The 14,882-nt window shown below is 38.9% G+C and overlaps 1 protein-coding gene and 1 long non-coding RNA gene across 2 annotated transcripts in view; both read right to left on the reverse strand.

The window, feature by feature from the left end:
- LOC141337911 (uncharacterized) overlaps nucleotides 1-14,882 on the reverse strand; it is a 536,025-nt gene that overhangs the window by 140,383 nt on the left and 380,760 nt on the right. The window lies entirely within an intron of this gene.
- LOC141338427 (uncharacterized) lies at nucleotides 9,882-13,780 on the reverse strand. The gene is made up of 3 exons (XR_012355850.1): nucleotides 11,374-13,780; nucleotides 11,152-11,203; nucleotides 9,882-10,795 (listed from the first exon to the last, which is right to left on the reverse strand). It is a non-coding gene; the product is annotated as an uncharacterized lncRNA (long non-coding RNA).

Here is a 14,882-nt window from a genome sequence, read left to right on the forward strand (position 1 = left end):
TGTATTATTCGTTTATATTCGTTATTTTCACCTTTATTTTGATCTCTTTACAAAACATTCTGAATGTTTTTATTTATTGTGAATCGCTTAATCTAAATAACTTTATGTATATATGCTATTTGCCATTTTGCAAACATTGTAAACGACAATTATGCCAATAAAGTTTTGACTTTTTGATTGTATTTATGCCCGTGTGTGACGATTTACAAATGGAACTAATGATTCACTCGTCAATGAAACACTATAGGTTATCTATTAATTAGACGAATATTATATATATATATATATATATATATATATATATATATATATATATATATATATTTATATGTATATGTATATGTTATATTCAACCTATTAACTGCATTCCAGTAAAAATCTCAGCCATGTAGCTTAATCAAAGCTTTAATGGCATGTCAGCATTTATCATTTAGATTCTGAATGTTAAAAGAGATCGAAATGATAGGAAAATTAACGAATATAAACGAATAATGTCCGAAGAAGATGTCCTCTCCAGGTCACCGTACAAACGAGTCATTCGGGCTTAGAGCGATGTTTGCTGCCGCTTCAGTTCAGTGCTTTACATGACTGCCCCCTACTGATCATGTCTTTCCTATGTCATTGTATTTTCCGTGTTCCCTTGGAATACACCGGCGTCACGCGAGACCACTTTACTTCCCGCGCGCATTTTAAATGGCCAGATCTGTATAGTGACGAACCAGTCCTCGGACCTGATTTGAGACACTACCTGCTTGACAGTGAGCATTCTGAACTTCAGTTTCTTTACTGAACGGTTCAATTGCCTGAGATCTAATATGGGCCGGAGCCCTCCATCCTTTTTGGGAACTATGAAGTACCGGCTGTAGAACCCGGATTCCCTGTCTTGAGGAGGGACCACCTCGATGGCCTCCTTCCTTAAGAGAGTTTCTACTTCTCGTTCCATTACCAGACCCTGCTCGGGGCTCACTAGAGTTGGGAATACCCCGCTGAAAGGTGGCGGCTTTGCGCCGAACTGAATGCAGTAACCTTTCTCTACAGTGCGCAGGACCCATGTGGAGATATTCGGCAGTAGCTTCCACGCTGCCAGAAAATCTACTAAGGGGACCAGTCTCTCGAGACTGGTTTCTGGGTTTGTTCGAGGAACTAGCTCCGGGGCCTGTAACAGCGAACTGGCAGGAACCTCCTGAACTAGTTTCTCTGAGGACCCCCGCGGGGGTCGCGGACCTTTTGAAGAATAATGTCCGCGGGAGATTGCCGCGCCCTGTAACAACGGCAGGGTTAGCTGACAAATCTCCTGAGGGCCCAGAGGAGGTTCGGTAACCACATTGAGTGGCGCCGAATAAACCTCCTCGAGAGGGGCTGCCCTCATTGGCCCTGGAACATAAGCGTCAGGGCCGTTTAGCCGAGGACCTCTTGGCCTGGAGGACGACCCTCAGGTCGGGCCTCTTCTTAGAGGTCCCCGGCTTAGAGCGTTGCCCACCCCGTCTTCTAGGACGAACCGGAGGAGCGCGGGTGGCAACGCTCTGTTTTTGTGCCTCTCTGTGTGAGGAGCTCGTTGACGGCTGAGGCTGCCCCCGTCCAGCAGCCTCAGAGGAGTAAACGCAGCGAGGGAGGTAGGTCCTGAACGCCGCTGCCTGCTTCCTGGCCTCCTGGTGCCTGGCGACAACTGTGTCCACCGAGGCGCCGAAGAGGCCGGATCTAGGCTCAATGGGGGCGTCCAGGAGTGTTGCCCTGTCCTTAGATTTTAATGCGGACAGGGACAACCAGAGATGCCTCTCCGCGGCCACCAGGGCTGCCATAGACCGGCCCACAGCGCGGGCGGTCTCCTTGGTGGCGCGGAGAGCGAGGTCTGCTGTGCGCCGCATCTCTGAAACATTAACCTCCCTGCCTTCGTTGAACTCCTTCAGCAGGTCAGCCTGGTATGCCTGAAGGATGGCCATGGTATGGAGACATGAGCCAGCCTGACCTGCTGCCGTATATGCCTTGCCCACCATAATAGATGTATTTTTGAGTGGCTGGGTGGGCAAGGACGGAGCCTTCAGGGACGATGCCGAGCCGGGTGCCAGATAGCCCGCAAGCGTCTGCTCAATCCGGGGCATCGTCCTGTACCCATGCTCCTCCGCACCCCCCACGTTAGCGTAGCTCTCAGTGGGGTGGTAGAGGCGGAAGGAGTAGGGCTTCCCCCAGGACCTCGTGATCTCATTATGAAGGTCTGGGAAGAATGGAAGGCTCCGTTTGGGAGGTGCTGCCTTTGTCCGCAGGAAGCGATCATCTAATCTGCTTCCCTGCGGCTCATGTTGTTGCTCTGCGGGCCAGGAGATGTTTAATTTGGCTACCGCACTGGTCAGCACCTCCACGAGCTCCTCATAGTGAGGCGACCGAGGTGGCTGTGGTGGTTCGTCCAGGCTCTCAATATCAACCTCCTCGGAGGAAGATATGTGGAGCTCTGGGATCTCTTCTTGGAGGGAAGAGGCCGCAGTGCGGGCTTCCTCATCCAATAAGAGATCGCTCGCGCCGCTGAGTGAGGGAGGAGATAGGGGATCACCCGTCTCCATGCCCTCCAGCAGGTCGAGCTGCGAGCCCCACGAGTGGCGCAGCCGCTCCGCCTCGGCGGCAGCGGGGCCAGACCCGCGAGGCACGCTAGTGAAAGCCCCCTCCTCGAAGAGGGCTTTCCGGGAACGGAGCAGCCGCAGCGGCAGGCGTTCACACTGCGGACAGTCAGCCTTTTCGAGGGCTGACTGTGCGTGCTCCGCTCCCAAACACACCACACATAGACTGTGTGTATCACCGCCAACAATAAAACGTTGGCAGGGAGGAACACACCGTCTATGTTGACTAACAGCCACCTTCTCTTTTCTAGGTTGTTTTGAAGCCATTTTACTCAAATAAAAGCTGTGCAAACTGACACAAAAAAGCAGCAAAATGGCAGACAGACAGACACAGAGCGCTCTCGCTGAATGACAAAAGCTGCCGCTGGCTTCAAACGCACGTGCTTTATACTTCCCGGTTGATGACGTCACCGCGCCTCTGACGTCACCCCCGTCATTTCATTGGTTGTTAGACATGATTCAGAGTGCGGCCCGCCAATGGCGTTCCCCATAGCGTTTCCAGACGCGGCTCGAGTTCCCGGAAGGGAACATCAAACCATTAAGGTAGTACAGTTATAAAACAACACAACACAGAAAAAAGAGTAAGTATACACAGATACAAATGTGTTGCATAACACTTACACAAAAGAAAAAAAAATACAATAAATAAACAAAAATAATAAATGTACACCTAAAAGGACACATAGGATGAATACAGAGATGCAGTTCTCACTGCTTTAGGAAGAACAGAACAGAGTTTATGTACTTGTCCAGATCAACTGTGAGTAAAGCAAAGAGAGGTGATGTTTGGGTGAACTGATCAGTGTTAGTACAGATACCTGAACACAGAAGCGAGTCTGTGGACTGAATGATGGCCATCAGCATCTCATGTCCTCCAGATACCATCACCAAACTTACTCAACAACATCAGCAGATCTCCAGAGACATAGTGATCCATGAGCAGATCCTGCAGAGAAGAAGAACAGACAGCACTGAACATCTGACAAACACAGATTCAGATCAGTTTAACTTCCAAATCAATCCAAAGTAAATGAATAAATGCATGTAATAGAAATCCCTCACCTGCTCATGTGAAATCAGTGCTTTACTGACATCTAGTGGTCAAACTGAGCAACTGACTGAAAACCTCAATCACTTCATTACAGATGACAATAATAAGAAACAGTTTGACAGTTGATTTGATAAACATGAAAGACACTGTATGAATTATAGACATGACTATATGCTTAGTTAAAGAGAAATTAATAAATGGAAATGCACTTTTTCACAGTAGGATAAGATTCTAACGCTTCTGACACAACATGTAAGGCAGTGTCACACTATCTATAAATAATGTATATAGAGTCTTTAGAAAGACTACATGAGACAGAAATGATGCACACATTGTCCTTGATGTTTGTTTGTTCATTTATTTTGTGAACAGATAGTTTGACTGACAGATGAACTGACTGGAGTCCTTCTGCACACAAACCACTGCAAATACAATCATGTCAAGACTAATGAATAGACTGAATACAATCTTCACAGTAATACTGTTTTTAACTATTTAATCCATATGGTCAACATTTCACATATTATGAAATCACTGTAAAAGGCCACTGGATGAGTTTCATTTAATCAGATGTTTGCACTGGATTTGGATATAAATCAGATCTTTTTTTACACATCATATATTATCAGTCATGTTTTTTGGGGGGTTATCCTAGAGATTAAGCTGTTTAAAGTGTAATACAGCAAACATTTGTATCTTCGTCAATCACGCATGTCACAGTCTGCATAAAATCCTCCTGCTCTTCTGTATTCTCTATAATTAAATCGTCTATCTGTATTAAAAGACTGATCACCTGTACTCTTCTCTCTTCTCAACATATATCACAGGATCAGTGGCTTCTCTGAACAGTCTGTGTTGGTCAGTGATCATCTTGTTTGCTCTCTTACAGATGGAAAGAACCAAATCTATGAAGAATTCATTCTTGAACACATATCTCACTTGTCCTTCCTCATGTTCTGATAGTCTTGTTTTGTTGTAATCTAAGAGTATCTGAATGCAGCTGATTTTATAGCTCATCTTTGAAATGTTAAATGACTGAATCATTCTGACAGTTTGATGAGCAACATCTGAGACTAATGATCTTATTTGGGCTTCATCCTCCTTAGAGAGACTATAAACTATTTTTAAGTGATCTGTAGACATTTCTGAGAAATCCACTTGATTCCTTTAACTGTGCATAATCTTAATAACTACTTTAAACAATCCTTGCCAAGGAATAATCGTTATCTATAGCAAAACAATCGGTTATTAAAAATATATATATACAATGTATATACATTTAACCTCAAATGCTGGTCTTGTCTAGCTCTCTGTGCACTATTGTTTAATACAGTAAGGGTATGTCGAAAAACTCCCATCTCATTTCCTCCTCCAACTTCAAAATGGTCCTACATCTTACATCGTAGAAGTACAGACCCAGTGATGAGAAAGTGAACGTGCAAAGAAGGTCAAGCACCCGTTACAAAAAAGGTCAAACAGCAATTTAGGATGATTTTGTAGTTGGAGGAGGAAACCCTAACTGTTCTGAACCACAGAGTACACATTAAAACTGCATTTTTAACTTCAATGGGGATCAACGAATTTGAAGTCCACAATATAAAAAAAAATCGGGACTATTTTCCTCAAAAATCTTAATTTCTTTGTGACTGAAGAAAGAAAGACATAAATATCTTGGATGACATGGAGGTGAGTACATTTTTTAGAAAATTTTTATTCTGGAAGTGGAGTAATCCTTTAATGCATTGTTTTTCCTTCTGTAATAGTTGCATATGAGTCCCTCATTTGTCCTCAGTGTGAAAAGATGAATTTCAAAATCATACAGTCATTGTTGGAAAGGGTATAATTACAAAAAAAATGCTTGAAAACCAAATAATTTGTTGGACCTGAAGAGCAGGTTAACTGTTCAGGACAAACAAGTGACTCATGAACAACTATCACTGAACAAAAAAAAAAAAAACAGTTTTAAGAATCACTTTTGAAAGGGGTAATTTTTATAAATCGTCTATTATTTTCGATTGTGGACTGTATGTAAACGTCTTTAATGTGAAATATCTGATTCAGGTCAGTAATAATAATAAAAAAAAAATCACATGCATTGTGTAATAATTACCATTTTGCAGATCCAGCAAAGGTTTGACCTCAAATATCTATGGGTGTATAGATCAAAGTTCTCCTAGACAAGAACAAGTATTGTTTTGGGTTTAGGACAACTTTGATGAAAGGTTTTGATCCACTTAAATATTTACAGTATGTGTGTGCGTGGATATACAGTCAGGCCCATAAATATTTGGACACTGACACACTTTTCATAATTTCGGCTCTGTATGCCACTAGAATTGTTTTAAAAATGATACAATCAAGATGAAATTGAAGTGCAGACATTAAGCTTTAATTCAAGGGGTTGAACAAAAATATAACATAAAATGCTAAGGAATTACAACCATTTTTATACACAGACCCCCCATTTTCTGGGGCTCATAAGTAATTGGACAAATAAATATAATCATAAATAAAATGTTCATTTTTAATATTTTGTTGAGAATCCTTTGCAGGCAATGACTGTCTTTGCCGGTTTTCTTCCTTTGTGGTGCTTTGCCAGGCCTTTACTGCAGTTACTTCAGTTGTTGTTGGTTTGTGGGTTCTGCCTTTAGTTTTGTCTTCAGCAAGTGAAATGCATGCTCAATCAATTTGAAATCAGAAGATTGACTTGGCCATTGCAGAATATTCCACTTTTTTACCTTTAAAAACTCCTGGGTTGCTTTTGCTGGATGTTTTAGGACATCATCTATTTGTACTATGATGAAGAGCTGCCCAAACAACTTTGCTCCATTTAACTGAATCTGGGCAGACAGTATATCCCTATACACTTCTGAGTTCTTCCGGCTGCTTCTGTCTTCTGTCACATCATCACTAAACAGCGGTAACCCAGTGCCACTGGAAGTCATGCTCATGCCATTACACTGCTCCACCATGTTCACCAATGATGATGTTGTAGGCTATGGATCATGAGCTGTTCCAAGCCTTCTCCATACTTTTTTCTTCCCGTCATTCTTGTGCATGTTGATTTTTTATTTCAGCAGTCCAAAAAATGCTTTTCCAGAAGTGGTCTGGCTTTTTTAAATGTTTTTTGACAAAGTCTAATCTGGCCTTGTTTGCACCTTGTGGTAAACCCTCTCTATTTTGCTCTGGTGAAGTCTTCTCTTGATTGTAGACTTTGACAATGATAGCCTAACTCCTGGAGAGTATTCTTCACTTGGCTGGATGTTGTAAAATGTTTTATTACCATGGAGAGGATCATCCAATCATCCACCATACTGTCGTCTTTTGTGAACATCCAGGCCTCTTTATGTTGCTGAGCTCACCAGTGTGTTCTGTTTCTTCTCAGAATTCACCAAACTGTTGATTTGGCCACTCCTAATGTTCCTGCTATCTCTCTGATGCATTTCTTTTGTTTTTGAAGCCTAACAATTGTCTGTTTTACTTGCATGCAGAGCTCCTTTGACTGCATGATGGGTTCAGAGCAACAGCTTCCAAATGCAAATGGCACACTTAGAATCAACTCCAAATCTTTTACCTGGTTAATTGATGTAGAAAAAAATGAAGGAACAGCCCACAACTGTCCATGAAACAGCTTTTGAGTCAACTGTCTAATTACTTATGGTCCCTTAAAAAAGGGGCGAGGTACATATTAAAGAGCTGTAATTCCTTAACCTTTCTACCAATTTGATGAGACTGCCCTAAAAATTAAAGCTCAGAGTGTGCACTTTAAGCCCATTTTCATTGTATAACTGTAACTTGAATATGTTTTGGTCAACAGTTAAAACAATACAAATTGTGTCAGTGTCCAAATACATATGGACCTGACTGTATGTACAGTATTTATGTGTGTGTGTGTGTGTATATAGGGAGAGAGAGAGAGATGGCAATAAAACAATTTTCCCCACATTTAATTTTTTAGAGACAATGGAAAGGAGGGAAGTGTCTTTAAACTGTGGAGTCAGACGGAGGGCTTGCATTTACCTCAAAAAACGACATTGAAGAAGACTATTACAACTAGAACCAACTCAAGCCCACGATGGTGACACACATTTGCAGTATAAGAACTTTACTTGTGGTATAACAGATTCTTCATTCTCATCGTCTAGCACTGTTTTAAGCTTTAGTGCATGTTATGTACAGTATGCACGAGAAGTAGAGACTTAAAATTATAAATGATGCACAGTGACACATCTTTTGCATTGTTTTGTGTAGTAATTCAGTTGTTTAAATACGAATACACTGCAAAAAATGCAATGCAATTTTATTTTTGTCGTGTTTTCTAGTATAAATACTAGATAAAGTAAAAGACAAGTAAAATTACTTAAGATATTAAGTCTTGTTTTCCAAAAATAGGATAAAATTTGATCAGTTTTTGCTTAAAACAAGTAAATATATCTACCAACGGGGTAAGACAAATAATATTAATTTGAAAGGCTAAACGATTGTTTTTCTTGCTCCATTGGCAGATATTTTTTCTTGTTTTATGCAAAAAACTAAACAAAACATTTTTAAAAAACAAGACATAATATCTTAAGCTGTTTTACTTTTAAATGCATCTTGATTCAAGAATTTGAAGATATTTATATTGGAAAAAAACACAAAAACACTAAGAAAATAATTTTTTCAGTGGATTGTTTTCGTCAAGAAGTCGTTAGAAAAACTGGTTCTGGCTTATCTGAAGGACATCACCGGACCCTTACTGGACCCCCTGCAGTTTGCTTATCGAGCAAACAGGTCCGTAGATGATGCAGTGAACATGGCTTTACACTTCATACTGCAGCATCTGTATAAATCAGGGACTTATGTGAGGATCCTGTTTGTCTGGATGAGAATTTACCCAGCCTCACTAGCTGCTGTCTGTCTGTCTGTCAGGAAGCTGTTGATCCACTGACCGAGAGCTGTAGGCACGGAGAGCTGAGTTAGTTCGGGCAGGAGGAGGTTTGGGATGATGGGAAGGCTCAACGCTCAAAACTGTGGAGAGGATCATGGACTTCAGGAAGAAAACCCCTGCTCTCCCCCCAATCACCATCATGAACAGCACCGTAAACACAGTGGAGTCATTCAGGTTCTTTGGCAACACCATCTCTCAGGACCTGAAGTGGGACATTCACATTGACTCCATTTTGAAAAAGGCCCAGCAGAAACTGTACTTCCTCCACCAGCTGAGGAAGCTCAACCTGCCACAGGAACTGCTGAAACAGTTTTACTCTGCCATCGTTGAATCTGTCCTCTGCACTTCAATTACTATCTGGTTCAGCTCAGCTACCAACTCTGATCTCAGAAGACTAGGTCGTATAGTCCGGACTGCTGAGCGAATCATTGGTACAACCCTCCCTACCCTTCAAGATCTCTACTTATCCAGAGTGCGCAAAAGGGCTGGCAAAATCACTCTGGACCCCTCACATCCAGCACACTCGCTCTTTGAACTGTTACCATCTGGTCGGCGCTACAGAGCACTGAGCACTAGAACGACGAGACACCGGAACATACAACACTATACACTCTTTAGTCATTATTCAGTTATTTATTTTAAGCACATACTTGCATTCAAATTTTGCACGTATATATACCTGTACATAGTAAATTGAATATTCTGTATATTGTGTCTTTGCCATTTTTTGCACATTGTCTGTCTTGTATACTTTTTATAATCTGTGTCGTCTTGTCTCAGTCATTCTGTAGCACTGTGGAGCTTCTGTCACTAAAACAAATTCCTAGTACATTTAAACATACCAGGCAGTTAAATAACTGCACACCATGCATGAAAGGCTTAACAAAGAAGCTATAACAAAAACCCCGCCCGAAGAAAACTTGCACTTTACCCACAGTCCCTTACTGAACGCTCCGCTAAGAGTGCGCTCTCTCCCGGCTTCATGCACATTGCGACGGCTTGTGCAGGGAAGTGCTCATTATACAGAGTGAAAATACTCAAAAAGAAGGCTGTGAAACATGATCAGCTTTGCTCTTTTGGTGATCACACCGTTTAGACGAGGGCAAGTCGTTTTAAAGCTATTGGCGTTTATCTCTGAATGTTTCACGAATATCGAAAACAAAAAAACAGCCTAACCCCGCTTGATCAGCGGTAGGAACAGAATCCGGAAGTCTTTAAAACACTTTCGGTTTGTGATCGCTGTTAAACACCTGTGCGATCAACACGATTGATGTTTGTCACATGATTAACAACAGATCTAGTGCATTACTGCCACCAACTGGACAGGAATGTAATGCTTTCTCCTCTCCATACATTCCTTAACAGCAATTATTTATTTATCAGTTATTTATAATGAATTTTCAGTTTCTACATGCAAATAGAAAATGCCCAGTAAATTTAATGTCGATTAAAAGAGAAAAACTGAGACTGTAACTCATTAACTAATGTGGGTTTGAAAAAAAAACCCCAGCACTTTACCTTTGAAAGTACACTTTACCTTTTATTGTACCAATAGATATTTATGTTTACAGCAGTAATTGTGCCTGTGCTATTCACTGTCACACTGCTGCTAAAGAGATTTACCTTGTACACGCCTCAAATTACAGTCCTAAAATGATGACAGAAAATGTACTCACAGTTGCTGTCCTGCAAAACATGACGACAACTGCTTTTCAGATAAAATGTGAATGAGCGCGATATAGACGTGTCAGTGGATGATGAGATATTTCCGTAAATTATCCCGCCAGAAGAATTGCGTGAAAACTTATTATGTCTGTATAATTTTGGAGGCTTTACGCATGCGCGGTAAGTCGAATTTGATGTTTTCCTACGTTTCAGTATGGATGAGAAACTTTTGGAAAACGCTTGGAAACGCTAGTGTGGAGAGAGAGCGTTTTCAAACGAAAACTCTATTTTCAAATGTATCCGGATTCATGTAGACGTAGCCTTAGAGTGACTAATGAATTTAGAGTATTTATAATGTACTGTCTTTCTGTTCTCTTATTCAACATTTATATAATTGTTTTTTTTTTTAATGTAATTTAAGTTTAAATGACAAATACCACAGCAGTCTTATTTACTCTCAATGTAGTTTATTCTCTGATATTTTGAGCTCATCTCTCCATTCCTGTCTTTACCACTGTCCTCAAAATCCTGCATCAGAATCTGAATAACAAAAGGAAAACGGATAAGCAAAGCACAGCTTACAAGAACTAAAACTGATGCGTCCATCAGTCAAAATGTGTCTGCAGGGGTTAAATTGGGATTTGTTATGTGGGGGCTCTATGGGGTCAGGCTTTTAGGGTGGCCCTTAGTTTTGGACTTTTGAAATCTTCAGTCAACTCTCCTTAATGAGAAATGGAAACAAACCAGATTTCGCTGAGGTTGGACTATGTTTAGGATGTGCTTAATATAGTCTAAATGACACATTATTATTAATTATACAAAACATTAGTAAACGGTGAATGATGTTAAAAACAAGAACACAGAACAGTGTTGTTAGTCTTAAAATGTTAAATTACATTGGCACTGTTGTGCGTCAGGTGTCCCGAGTTCGAGTCCCAGCTCGCAGACCTATAGGAACAAACACTCGTAATGAAGTAGTTATCAGTATCTGATATTATCGTGACATGTTGTCAAGTATAGTAACCCAAACCCAGAATTTGTGCTCTTTAACCCATCCAAGTGCACACATACAGCAGTGAGTAGTGAACACAACTCACACACAAACCGTGAACACACACCCGGAGCAGTGGACAGACTTCAGCTTCAGCACCAACTGGAGCAGTTTGGGGTTCGGTGTCTTGCTCAAGGGCTCCTCAGCCGTGGGATTGAGGCTGGAAGAGAGCGCTGGTCATTCACTGCCCCACAATCCTGCGGATACTGAGATTCAAACCCATGACCCTCAGATTACAAGTCTGAGTCTCTAACCATTAGGCCATTGATTAGAGACCATTGCCCCTCATCTCTGACATCAGAAACATTCAACATTTTATCAGTGAACAAAAACATTGCTTATATCACCAATCAGCTCTTGAAGCACCTGTTGATAAAAAGATACATTCTTTGAGCTCACCCTAAATGACTAAATATCTGGATGGAGATTTGTATACCTTACTAACTTCTAGTGGAGAAACAAATGAGGGATGAGAGGTTTACATTACCCCAAAAACAAAAATAAAAATACTCCCAATAAGTGGGGTAGCAAAGTGTTCTGGGGTGATCTTAATTTCTAAGTAGTAATACTTACATTTTTCCAGTATAAAATCAACAGTCTTCAGCAAAGGCAAGATCTTTGAGCAGCTGATCAACGTCTCCTTTGTACAAACATTGCAAACATGGAGGAAAACGTACTTCTTTCTATTATTATTACTGCATACTATAAAATTACATACAAGCTCAGATAAAGATGGTTGTTTCTTTAACATAATATTCATAAATGACCAAAAAAAAAAAAAAAAACACTTTAACAGGTTTGCGTATATCATAGTATAAGATCATATACACAGAAAAAAAGCTGAAATATCTTTGATATTCATACAATTATATGTATATAAAAAAAAAATTGTTTGTTGTTGTTTACAAGCCTGAGGGATGACAGTTAATTCAACAAGAAAAAGAGGAAAACAAGCGAGATTTAAGCCAGTTTTGCTTGTGGATGAAAAAAAAAAAAAACATTTAAGAGATAATGAGTAGGTAATCTTTTAGCAATCTTGTGCGTTTCGAATCAAAGCCATTTTTGCAATCACAGGATGTCTGCATAAAAAAAAAGAAAAATGTTATTTTTAAATTATGTAGCCTCAAACACTTATCTGCAACCCAAGACAGCTTCATGACATATGCATGTTATATTCATAAATGCAATTTATGTCCCTATCAGCAACCGCGGTCCGTTTGTGACAAATAAATACATTTTCAGTTGATATAAAGCAGGTTCAGATCCCCGTTTGCGATAGCAGGGGTTTGGTGTTAAATACATACATTTTGTATTTTTGTACTGTAATGTCAATTAAGGCAAAGCTATTTTTAATTGATAGACAATAACCTCAGATACCTGTCAGCAGTAGCAGGAAGTCTGTTTCAAAACAATTCATGTTATTTTTTGCAGCCTCAAACACTTGTCTGCCACCCAAAATGCTTTATGACAAATGCATGTTATATTCATAAATGCAATCTTTATGTCTGTAGTGAAGTAGTAAGTATCATGTCATTAAGTAGTGTGACCTCTAGATAATAGAAAGCTTACCATGGAGTGAAATTAAGTACTACTTTATGATTGTTCTGTATTGAGATTACAAACATTAAAGATCTTTAAATCAGTGGAAAACAGTCTACAGTTCAGTTCAAAATTATACATTAGATCACGTTCCACAAAGATTCAGAAAAAATTCCAAACTTTTTGATCAGTTATATTTATTGCTAAGAACTTTAAATTTTAAAAATGATTTTCTCAATAAACTTCAGACGAGATCAGACGTGTGATATGGTTAATTTCTTATAATAATGTTGCATATTGTAATCCCTTTTGATTTGAGCTTTACTGACATTTATAGAGAATTTACAACTTGTATTTAACCAACTCTCAAATTAAAGTATGAAGATTCTTAGTATATGTTTTAAAAAAATAATAATTAATTTTTATACCCAAACAATATTTAGTATTTTGTAATAGAGAGGTATTTAATTTCCAATGCTCTGGCTTCCTTAAGAGACTTTAATATCCAACATTTCTAACTCAATACATGCACGATCATACAGTGGAAATATTAAGATTTGGCAAAAGAATTTGATTTCTTTTGGAAAAGTCATTGATTTGAAGGAAGTAAAACTGAAGACATATTTAAGATTAGACTGCAATTTAATGGAACATTTAGAAATGGTGACATTATATTCTAAAATAAAGATGAACAGGGGACTTTCAGAAAATAAATGCACAAATAGACTCTTCTTCACAATTACAAAAAGAGCATTTATAACTGATACCCAGTTGAAAATGCTCTAATGTGTCTTTCACAAGATATTATATTTTAAATTACTTTTAAACGTGGGAGAGTAAATGACGAGTCAGTTTACATTTTTAGGTGAAGTGTCCCTTTAAATATATAATATATAATGGGAACATTTCTATCTTTATACATTAGCCATTTATGTTTTATGTTTCATGTCAACAAGTTAGACTATATTTAAGATAGAGAAACTGCTTATGTAGCTCCAATAATACTGAAAACAGGTAAGTGAACCTTTCAAAACAAACTAAATAATTGTTTTATCTGTATATGTATCATTGTGTTTATATGCAAATATAAATGTGGTGAATAAAGACAATGTATTTGACTATCTATAGAGGAGCGAGAAAGACACAAATGCTGTTAACTGTTCAAAAGATGTTTAGTTGGTCTGGACTGACGAAGGAGAGACTCCATCCACAGAACAAAGACAATATACTGGATATCTGTACATTAACAACAGACACACACATAACGGAATATAAAGTAGAATAGAATAACAATGTGTATACAATATGAGATAACTAATGTTTTAGATAACATGGACATTTCACATTGTAGACTTGTTTTATTTCTTTGACACATTTAAGTGCTGCACTTGACAATCACATTTCAACATTTGAATCATTATGGATGAGTTTAATACAAATATTATTAAACTGAAGAGCCAGACAGACTCATCTGAGCGTCTTCCTCCTGTTTCAGCTTTCAATAAAACAAAAGCATCATTTGCTTGAATACTAAATCAACATGAATCATTCAGTATCACATGTTTCTAACACACATGCTGCATTATTTGATTGTAAAGTCTGAGTCTCTTCACCTGTATGGATCACATTCACACATTTATCACACATTTCTTTCTCCTCATAGACACAGTAGTGAAGCTCTTCTGTGGATCCTCACCTGATGTTTACTCACCAAAAGTCCCTGATAAAGTTCAATCTACACTGTAAGGTGGAAAAGAAGTGAAGATATTTTCAGATCAAAGGAACAAAATACAAATTAGTTACTATAAATCACAGGCTTTTTTTTTGTTGTAAAAAGTTACATTAAAATCAGATTAATTACTGTCTATTACTGATTTTGAAAATGTATTTATAAAACAGTATTTGTGTTTTAAATATGATAAACTTAGAACATGAATTACATTCTATTTGTGACTCCTGTTGAGACACTATAAAGAGAAACACAAATATAATAAACCACAAGAACAAATACTAATGTGATTTTGCCTCAAAACTAAA

Source organism: Garra rufa, chromosome 7 (genome assembly GCF_049309525.1).
Source record: "Garra rufa chromosome 7, GarRuf1.0, whole genome shotgun sequence".
NCBI lineage: Eukaryota > Metazoa > Chordata > Actinopteri > Cypriniformes > Cyprinidae > Garra > Garra rufa.